Below are 11,971 nucleotides of genomic sequence, written 5' to 3'. Positions count from 1 at the left end.
AAACAAGGAGTTTACTCAAATCAGAACTTGAACTTGGAATAAGTTTGATTCTAAGCCGGATTCAAACCAATTCTCAAAATCAGGGTTCAAATCATTCAAATGAACACCAAATGATTAGATGGCCAGCATTGAATAAATAAACCTTGAACACCACTTGCTACCATATGAGGTCTCTAATGAATGATACGGTTTATTCATATGGAATATACTATAGTCCAAATACGGCTACTAGCTAATAATAGCAATGTGCTTATGATAAAAAAAAAATAAATCTTTACAAAGGTTAATAAATGATTATCCCAAATGGAAGGGAGATATTAATGGCCAACAGTATCATATTAAACATACATGTTGCAACTCATCTTGCTAGCATATCCTCACTTCTTAATGACAAAGGATTGTGAAAGATATGAGATAGTCACAAAGCTATGGCAAGGACTAGAATTGAACAAGAGCAGCAATCAATGAAGGGGTGAGTTTGAATGATCTCTAATGAAGGCTAAGAGATGACTACATCAAAATAAAAATCTCTACGGGCTATTGTAGAAGGCCTTTCAAGCATTCTAAAATACCCCTGCACGTGCACTGTAACTTGTATACACATAGGTACACTAAAAGGGGTAAATACAATCTCAACCCGCATGGGCCCCGGTGAGCGTGTTATTGGTACACACGTGACGTCTAGGGATGTGCGCGGGTTGACAAGTGAATTCAAGTTCAAAATCGATCCTTCTATACGGGTCAATAGAAGTCGACAACCAACAAACAAATATACGGTTGTGGCGACCATTATATTTGTCTTAATACATTCAGATTAGGCCTTCAAGGCCTATAACAATGAGAATTCACTATCAAGGGCATAAAACCTACGAAAGTCGATCCTCAGTCAATATCTTGGCTGAGTTGACAGGGTTCGATCAAACAAATGAAAATGACCCACAAACACCCCGATGATGGCCGTGTTGAATACAGATCTCAACCGGAGGGGTTCCCAATCAAATATCTCCCAAATATCCAAAGTCCATTTCAAATATTCCAAAATTCTACCCAAATATCCATTCAAAATTCAAAACCCACCAAAATACTCCAAAAACCAAAAAATCCCAAAGTTCAAAAATATTTAAAATGAAATAAATCCATAAAAAAACTTAAAGAAAAATTCATCCACCCTCCGCAACAGTTTGCCGGGGCGGACAAATTAAAGTTTACTTCAGCTCACAAAGAGCTAAATGCCTAGTCGAAAATATCACTAGGATCCATTCTCAAACAATCTCCTGCCAGTACCCGGGATGACGGAACCATGGGATCTTGATCGGGTCTATCATCCATTCCCCCACCATCCGCTTTAAGTGCTAGGTGGTGAAATTTCCTATTTTAAATATCAAACTTTTCAAATCTTTTCAAATACCCAAATTCAACCCTAAATTCCCAAATATCCAATCTTTCCATTCCAAATCCATGCTGCTACTATACGCCAGATAACACGTATATCCTACGTATCTGATCGACGACTAGCCTTAATCGAAAGTTCTCTCGTGACCGGGAGGGGTAATTAACTATAGGGGCTTGCGCCTATAGGAAACCAGAACTCAGATCATAAAGTCCTCGCAAAATGAGGGCAAAATCTTTGGGTACTGTCTTATCTACAAACCCATCTGCCTTCCAAAATTTACCCCGGAACTTATTCCGTTAAAACTCCCTCGCCAAATAAAAAGAAAAGGGCGAGCGGAGGCCGGGGCCGAATTTTCGGAGCCCACAGTTTTATGGCTGATCTAAGGATGGTGGGATTGGACTGTAGTTGAGTTATATAAGTATGGATCACCATTTGTTGATTGCTTTAATGGATAAATGGTCATAACTCAAACAAATATGTTCCACTTCCAATCGACGTGATTACAATCACCTTACTAGATGTGGAAATGATCTTAGGTGTACAGATTGATGGTTCATCTTTCATAAAACATGAAGGTTAGACCGAGAAGGCATTGGCTTAGTTCTCTTGATTACTATAATGACTTATTAGGCAAGCATACAGAGCCCGACATCATTTACCATGACCCATTTATCCACCGTATCAGTTCCAAAATTTGAATGGATTAGGCACATGCATAGATTTATATGGCACTAACATGGTTGCGTTGGACTTTTTGGCAAGACTTATTCCTTGACTTGATAGAGATGGATTTATGAAGGCAGGTGTAAGCATACATGTTACTCAAACAAAGATGTCACCTTTTACAAGACACTTTAGGTTTGTAGATCCTTTTGCAATACTTACCCTTTATGGAAGAGATTAGGATATTTAATATATACTCGCTAGGAGGTGAAGTACTTGCTTACTTGTATTAATTTAATTTAAAATAAGATTAATTTTTAATTATTGGGCCAGTAGGGGCCGGTGCCACCAGAGCCTCCACTCTAGATCTAATGCCATAAGAACAGTTGATGGTTACTTTGGGTAATTATGTTTTAACGATTGTTAAATTTAAAATTGATCATTTGTAATTCTTGACTTTAAAAAATTTCTTCTTCTCACTATTGATAAAATAAAATTTTTATCCAAACAAAATTTTTATTTGACTAACCAATCTTAACTTAAGATTATCTTATTATACATTATTATACATTATGATTTTCCCATTAATTAACACACTATTTACATTTTCAAAGATCTTCATCATAACAAATTTCAAACACATTAAGTGGGTTCGATTCTCAAATCCAAATATATAAAATAACTCTCTTTTAGGCTAAATATATCATTAAATGTGACTAACATGCACTATCACAACATTATTAAAAAAGATATTAATCCACACATGAAACATGCATATTTCTATGAAATACCCAATGATTAATTCGAAGAAATTCCCAATCAGCAATTAAACAATTCAGAAAAGTAATTTCAATATAAATGTTAACTAAGTATTTATGTGTTACATTGAATTTAAATAAAATTTTAATACATTATAAGTCTTCTTATTAAAATTATTCAAACTTCCAACTATCTTTGTTATCCTTAGCATTTGACCAAAAATTAACATAAAAAAAATCAACTAAATTGAAATAAATTTAACATTTATTTATCAATTATCCTACAAAATTAGCTCCCAAAACTTGCTTTGTGAATTAAATTTGCTAACATATATTTATGAATTAATTTTTTTTTTAAACTATTTTATGCATGTCACATGTTCAACCGGTGACTTGCACGTGCATACACAACCGCCCTTTAAATGCGTGACTGATAAATCATTTATCACCTCATCTCGTTTGATTCAGCGCCCAGTCGCCCATTTAACAAGACTTTCATTACTTTTAAATTTATTTTTAATGACAGCTGAATGACTAATTCAAATTTTAAAGATTATTAGTTTAAAATTTACTTGACATCCATATCAATATGAAATTGCGACATCCAAATCATTCTCCATCATGATTGTAGCTGCATTCTAGATTTGATTGTGTCAAATTCTTGACGTTGACGTAGGTTTTGAGCAAAGTTTAGATAGGATCACAATTTTAGATTGACGGAGAGAGCTCTGCTAGGGTTTGTCACCCCTATTTAGGTTTTGCGCCTCCTTCGCCTTCTTATTGTGGTTCCTTTGTCTTTGGGGAGGGGCATCCCTTCCCCCCACCCCCTGATCCATGGCTTCCTCTTCTACCTATCTCTCTGATTTCCCCCCGCTCCCTGGCACCTCAGCACCTTCTCTCTCTATCCCCACTAATCTAAACTTCATATATAGCCTTACCAATAAAGACCCAATTGCTATCGATTTTTCTCTCTCTTTCATACCACCTCCTGCCAAGATCCCATTTTTCTACTGACGATTTGGCATTGAACATTTCCGATTGGAGCTTATCACTGGTTGCATACTCTATCGGTCATAGACCTATATATTTAAGCTTGCAGAAAGAAATTAATAAGGCGTGGACGCCTAAAGGTTTGGTTGATCTTCTCTCTAAGAATGACGGGTTTTTCCTGTTTATGTTTTCTACGTCGGATGATTTTGATGTTGCCTGGACGGGTGGTCCTTGGTTTTTCTTTGAAAGAAAATTCATTTTACAAAAATGGACTCCTAAGTTTAAGCCAAAGAGGCATGAATTCACTTCCATCCCCATTTGGATTAAAATTATGTACCTTCCATTAGTTGTTTGGAATCCTCTTGGAATTTAAAAAATAGTCAGTTTCGTCGGACACCTGCTTGCAGTTGATGCTCTTATAGCTTGGAAGACTCAACTAATGTTTGCTCAATTTTGTGTGATGATCTCCAATACCTCCTCCCTACCAGATGAAATTCCCATTTCTTTGGACGGGGATGATGTCTCTCTCAAAGTAGTTTATGACTGGAAGCCCATACTATGCATTGGTTGTAGTTCATTAGTTCACCCATCCATGCTTCTTCATAAAAATTGTTAACCAAAAACCCCTCCTAAGAAAAATACCCACGGCAGGAGTACTAGCCGCATACGCCATGTCCGAACTCTCCCTTCCTTTTTTATAGGCCCTGCTCTACTTCCTAACCCTCAAAATAACCCCATACCTATCTCGATTGCTTTTATTACAACTCCACCTGATTAAACCCCTAACCATCCCTCTATTTCTCCTTCATCCTCTATTATTGTACTTCCCCCTACTGCCCCAACTGCTTCTCTTAGACCTAAAGACTACATCTCTAATCTTAACTCGCCCATGGATGATGCCTCCTCATCTGACTCCCAATTGATCCTTAGCTCGGTCCAGATAATGTCGGAGCTTCCCCTTGGCTCGGATTAAGAACCCCATATTTCCTTAGAGAAATCAAGTTGTAGCAAAGCTAATCCTGCTTTAGCTCCAATTAGGACCCGTCCCCCCTACATACCAATCCCTCAACTTCCCCTAACAAGTTCGCCATTCTACAACCAGAAGAACCTCCAAACACGAGAGATTCCCATGAATCCTCCTTCCACAATGATATGGATAAAGTTGAGGATCCTTCTAACACTCATCTTACTAAGAAGACCACTCAACCCAAGCCCATCAAAGCCAAAAGCGCTAAAAAAGTGCATTCCTCAAAATCCAAATGAACCTTTCCCACATTGGTTGCTAGAACGTTATGGGTTTTAACGACCCTAACAAGGTTCTAGCTTGCAAAAACCTGGTCTTTTCCCATCGCATAGACTTGCTTTGCATCCTTGAAGCAAAAATTTCCTCTCAACACTTCTCTGATCCTTGGTTCATCAAGAACCACAATATTTTCCTTAACTAGCTGAGTTGCAATAGCTGGTTTCCTTCAATCCTTCTCATGTCTCTCCTCAGCTTATTCATGATCTTTTTTCAATCTTGTTCTTCCACTAAATTTTTAATTTCTATGATTTATGCTGCAAACTCCTCGGTAGATTGGATTGCTTTGTGGCAACAACTCTCTACTTTGGCTGATGGTATCACTTCCCCTTGGGTCATTATGGGGGACTTCAACTATTATAAGGAGATGAAGGATAAATTAGGAGTATTCCTCCTCATTTTAGTCAGTTGGGGGAAATGAATATTTGGATCTGTGACAATGGGATTTTTGATCTTGGTTCTACTGGATTGTTTTACACTTGGCATAACCAAAGACCTCAAGACCCGATTCACATTAAGCTTGATAGGATTTTTGCCAATCAATCTTGGCTTGATTGTTTCCCCTCTTCCTATTACAAGGTCGATTTTCTAGGTTATTCTGATCACTCTCCTTTAGTCCTTTACTCTAATCCTGTGGTGGCCAATTTTAGCAGATTCCAATTTAAGAAATTTTGGAGTTCTATGGATGATTTTTGGGAGCATATTTTTCTGCATTGTCCACTCATTTTGATGGTAGTGTTATTGCAAAGTTTTATGGTAAATTGAGATATTTGAAGTCCCTTCTTAGAAACAGAAATTGGGCTAGCTTTTCTTATATTCATTATAACATTTCTGCTCTTGAAAGTCACCAGAATTGTTTGCTTGAACCTATTCAAGCAAATTCTCTTGATCCTATTCTCAATTTAGATCTCAGAGACACCAACAAATCTCTCCAATTTTTCCATAATCCTTGGGCATCTTGGGTTGTCCAACATGCAAAAGCTAAATGGCTTCCAATTGGGGAAGACGTCATAGGTTTCCCTTATGCCATAATTAAAGCTAGAAGCAACTCTAATCGCATAAAGGAATTGGCTATTTCTGATGGTATTATCACTAAGCATAGGGATATTGCAAATGCTGCTATTAATTAATTCAAAAAATTTTACAATACTCATGCATCGATCCTTCCTCCCACTTGCACCATTCCCATTGGTCCCACACTGCTTGTTAACCTCATTTATCAACTTACTGCTATGGTGTCTAATGAGGAAATTAGAGCTATTGTTTTTGCTAGTCTGTTTTTCTCTTCCCAGGGCCCGACGGCTTCAATTTTGATTTTTATAAGGCCTCTTGGGATACTATTGGCTTTCATGTCTGCAATGCGGTTAGGAATTATTTTCCCTGGCCACCTCCCTAAATGTGCTAAAGCCACTGCTATTTCCTTGATACCCAAACATCCGCTGCCTCAAAAATTTTTTATTACCATCCCATTTCCCTTTGCAATGTGTTCTACAAAATTATTGCCAAAATCTTGGCTAACATATTGAAGGAGGTGTTGCCTTTTATTATTCACAAAAACCAAGTGGGTTTCATTCATAAAAGATTATCATATGATAATATTGTGTTTGCTTCTGTAATTTTGAGAGAGTTCAATGTTCATCATAACATTAAGAGTTTTTTGTGCCAAGCTTGACATAAGAAAGGCTTTTGACACTATCTCACGTGAGTTTCTCATCTCTAGAATTTTTTAAAAAGGTTTCCAACAAAAATTTATATCCTGGATCAAAGGTTGTATTATGGACCTTCCCTTTTTTTATCTGCATTAATGGTGCTTTAGAAGGGTATTTTAACTCCAGTTTTGGTCTTCGCCAAGGTTGTTCTCTTTCCCAGCTACTTTTTATCATTTTCATGGATGCATTCTCTTATGCCCTCAATGTTAGCTATTTCACAGACATTTCTGGTGGTGGTATCACTTTGAGTCATCTTCTCTATGCAGATGATGTTATGGTGTTTAGTGGGGCTAAGGTCAAAAATGTTATGAATCTTAAGGTTACACTTAGACCTTTTTGCTGCTTCTTCTAGGCTTTTCATTAATAAGGAAAAGTGCTCCATCATCTTTTCTCTAACACTTATAATGCAAATGACATTTCCCTCTTTATTGGCTTCAACATGACAGACCATTCTATCAAGTACTTGGGCCTCCCTATAACTTCCAAAAAACTTTTCAATACTCACTTCCAACCACTACTGAGTAGAATTTTCTACTATACTTGTTTGTTGGAAAGTAAAATTCTTATCTTTTGCTGGTAGAATCCAATATTTGAAGTTTACAATTGCTAACACCCTTGCTTGTTAGATTAGAGGGGCGATTATTCCCAAAACTTGCTGCAAATCCATAGATAAAATTTGTTTCAGATTCTTTTTTCATGGTTCCAGTGCAGAGAAGATATTGCACTTCATTTCGTGGAAGAATACCTATCTCCTAACTTCTGTTGCTAGGCTCGGTATTCCAGATATTAAGTCCCTTACTTTTGGTTTTGGTTACTATTTCATTTGGCGGTTCCTTAGCCATAATTCGTTAATTGCAGACTGATTTAGAAGTAATCATGTTTCCCCTTGGAAACCTCCATCTTCTAAAGCCTCTAAGTACTGGAAATTTATATGTGCAACTGCTGGTCATATCAAACAGCACATTAACTTTAAAATTGATGGTGCTAATTACAATTTTGACATGTATTGGGATCCTTGGCTTAATGGCATAGCTCTTTCAGAGCTGTTTCACCCTCCCACATCGGGTTATGTTAGCATGCAAAAATTAACTTGTTCAGGTATTTGGAATTTAACTGCTTTCTTTCCTCTCAATGTTATACAATTCATCCACTCTGTGAACCTCTAGGATGTCCCAACTGATAGTGTTACTTGGGCGGGGGTTGGGGAACCTTGCTTCAAAACTTCCAAAGATCTCTTTTTTTTCTGATGTTCCTACTATCCCTTGGAGTAAATTTGGCTAAAATCTGCTGAGGTTTTAAGAAGGAGAAATATTGACATCCAAAGTATATGCCACCTCTGTTGGTTGGGTGATGAAACCAATCTGCATCTTATGTTTAACTAAGATTTTACCTTTGAAGTTATTAGCTCTCTTCTTCCTTATCTTGAAGGCTTCTTCTTTCGGCCTTCCCTACTACTGATTTTTGAATATTTTGATGGGTTGTAGCAATTAAAGAAGTTTGAGAAGTATTTTTGTTTTTGTTTATTTGATGTGTGGTATACTTTTTGTGGAGGGAAAGAAATGATAGATGATTTGGAGGTTTACAAAGTTTGCCTCTCAATATTTTCCGTAAGGTTTCTTTTGCTATTACTGGAAAAACGAGAAGATGGAAACACATAGATAAGCTGCAATCGACTTTTCCTGCATGCTTCTCTCTATAGTACAATTTTTTGGATGATTCTCAACGTATGGGGCGATGATGAGAGAAACTGTTACTTCATTTCGACAGCCCCTAGGTGGCTTGGACAATCAATCTATTGGCTTTTGCATTTGGATGGACATTTGATGCAACTTGCAGAACAATTTTTGGTTGTTCCTTTGGCGACCGAGGCTATTTTTTCTACTCTTTTGGGCTTCTGAGTTTATGTTGCTATGATCAAAATCCTCTGTATCGGTTCATTTTTCCTTAGCCCTATTTTTGATTTTGATCTCCTCTTGCTTTTTTTTGGCTCTATTGACTTTTTATTTGTTGGTAGTCTTAACCCACACTTGTATTTTCAATATAGGTGTTTTTTGTGGTTCATTGTAACCTTCTTTTCAATTTAATATATGGGCTCTGCCCCAAAATTCCAAAAAAAAAAAATAAAATTAGATTAATTTAGGAGAAGAAACAAAATTAAAATAAAAAAACTAAAAAGATCATACACACAAAATAATTATGTTTTCCGTAAAAAAAAAAAGAGAACTAAAAGAAAAATTGCATTTTCTTTTAAAATGCAATTTTTTTTTGTGCCTTTCAATTGTGGCGGGACATAGAAAGAGAGTGAGGGTGGAGAGAGAAATGAGTGGAGAAAAAAATGAAGACAAAGGCGAAAGAGAGAGAATTTAATCATTTAATTTTAAATACATTTAAATTATACTTTAAATATTTAATCAATTTTTAATTAAATTTAATTTTTTAATTACCTTTTGAATTATATTCTAAATATTTTTAAACTTTTGAATTATATTTTAAATAAAATATAATTTAAAAGTTAATTAAAAAATAAAATTAATTAAAATTTGATTATATATTTAAAGTATGTTTTACAAGTATTTAAAATTAAGATTCCATTTGGGATGGCTTTTTTATTACTAATTAACACAGCTTTAAAAAAATAATTATAAATAAAACATAAAAAAATAATAAAAAAGTCATACTCGATTCTCTCTCTCTCTCTTGCCGTTTCACTCTAGCGCTGCGGCTGAAAAATGCAAAAAAACAATGCATTTTAAAGTAAAGCTCAAAAGTTTTCAGCATTTTTTTTCGACGGGAAATGATCCTTTTTAATTTTTTAAATCTCTAATCCCTTTTGGAGTTTGCGTGGAAGGATTATCTGGAAAATTTTTCCAGAAAATCGAATATGAAGGTATTGCCAAATTATGTTATGAGTGTGGAAGAATGGGCCATTGATTAACAGAATGTAAGGAGCTCAAGAAGGAGGCTATGGATTATAGTGGTAAACCTGGTTCTAAAGCTTGGATGGGAAACAATCAAATCCTTTGGCAGCAGGAAGCTTAAATCATGAAGATGGAGAATCTAATTATGGGCCTTGGCTTCAAGTAAACTATAAAAAGAAGGAAAGGAGATATGGAATTGGTTGTAGGCAAAACCAATTTACTAAAAGAGTTTATGTTCCTAAACAAAACTCTAAATTGAATGAGAAGGATCATTCTATTCCTAATATTGATTTTATTCCAGCACAAGAAAATCCTGTTCAAATTGAGGTAGTTCGGGAAAATCCTGTTGAAGCTGTGGACAGTATAGTAGCTCATGAATCTAAACCTGAATTGCCTCAGGTTTTAGCTCCAAATTCTATTGTTCCTACAAGAAACAAATTTGGTATTTTATCTGAAATGGAAGACAACAATTTGAATTGCTGTGACGAAGAGATACAAAGTATAGAAGTGGAAGAAGGCAAAATTACTAATCTGGAACAAATTATTACAATTAGCAGTCAGGAGCAGGTGTTAAAGACTGTTACTGAAGAATCTTGCAAGGGAACTTCTCATGAAATGAAAGAAGTGGAATTTTCTTCATCAGGCAAGAAAGACAAACTACTTAAAGAGCTGAAATCATTGGGATTGGTAATATTGTTAATTACAATAGAAAATTGGAGGTTGGTAGAAGTTAAAAAGGTGGGGGGCCTACCCCATTAGTTAAACAATGACTTTTTTAGCTTTTTGGAATTTTAGAGGGGCCAAGAAGAGAGAGGCCACTCTTTATCTCAACGAATTTGTTAGAGATAACGATGTTTTATTTGTGGGATTAGTTGAAACTAAAGTTATTTTACTAGATAATCTTCAGATTTTGAGTTATCTAGGTGATAAACGGGATTCTTATTTGGTTCCTTCTGAAGGACTTTCAGGAGGCATCTTAGTTCTTTGGAGGAAGGATTTGGCAACATTTTCTATATTGGATGTCTCTTCTCAAGTTATTACTGGTAATTTGGAAGTTATAAATAGAGGAAGTTGGCTTGTCTCCACGGTTTATGGGAGCAGAAATATGCTGGATAGAAAATCATTTTGGGAGAATTTGGAGAATTTGATGCTGGTTTTAAACCGGCTATTATTGGGGGAAACTTCAATTGTATTCTGTCTCAAGAGGAGAGGAGAGGAGGTAAGAAATTTGTATTTTCTCAAGGAGCTAAAGATATGAAGTTGTTTATGAGCAATAATGACTTTCATGAAGTTGGGTTTATAGGACCCAAATTTACTTGGTGCAATAACAAATCAGGAGGAGGTTGTATCTTAGAAAGGCTTGATAGATGTCTTATAAACTCTATTGCTATGAATTCGATCCAGTTAGCCTTGGTGAAGCATTTTTCCCGCATTGCATCCGATCATTGCCCTATCATTTTTGAGGTGTTCAAACTAGTGAAATCATATTGCAAAGATATTCATTTTGAAGAGGTATGGGTAACTTTCCATGGAGCTGCTGCTATTGTAGAAAAAACCTGGAAAAAGGCTGGTGGGAGTGATCCATTAATGCTTTGAATATGAAGTTTAAGAAGACTCTTAAAACTCTTTTTTATTCGAGCAAGGCTAAATTTAAAAGTCTGAATGTTTTAAGAGACTCATTAAAAAAGGAAATCTTTGATCTTCAAATAGAAGAAGTTGAAGGTTTGCTTAATGAAACTAAAATGCTGGTTCTCAGGTCTAAAGTCAATGAACTTAATTCTACTTTGGCAAGGTTAAATATTTGGTGGAAGGATAGAGCTAAAGTGAAGTGGTTGGAGGAGCGTGACACTAATTCTGCTTTCTTTCACTCATTTTCAAATGCTAGAAGATGTTCCAACTGGATTAAACATATTACAAATGCAAATGGAGTCTAACGGATCAACAATCTGAAGTGGAATCTATCTTCTCAGAATTTTTCAAATCAAAATGGAGACATAGAGATTGTTTATTGGAAGGCTGGCCGAAACCTTTTGCTATCTTGGAGGAGGTTGATCATAGTATACTGAATGCATATTTTACTCAGGAAGAGCTTCAGACGGTGGTAAACAATCTGGGTAAACATGTTTCTCCGGGTATGGATGGTATCTCCTTCTCTTTTATTAAATGCTTTTGGAAAATTATTCATCAGGATGTATGGAAGGCCATAGATAATTTCTTCAAATCTGGATCTATGAATCATA

Source organism: Dendrobium catenatum, unplaced genomic scaffold (genome assembly GCF_001605985.2).
Source record: "Dendrobium catenatum unplaced genomic scaffold, ASM160598v2 fragScaff_scaffold_1219, whole genome shotgun sequence".
In the NCBI taxonomy this organism is placed as follows: Eukaryota; Viridiplantae; Streptophyta; class Magnoliopsida; order Asparagales; family Orchidaceae; genus Dendrobium; species Dendrobium catenatum.
The sequence above is the reverse complement of the archived record's forward strand: the minus strand, read 5'-3'. Positions refer to the sequence as shown.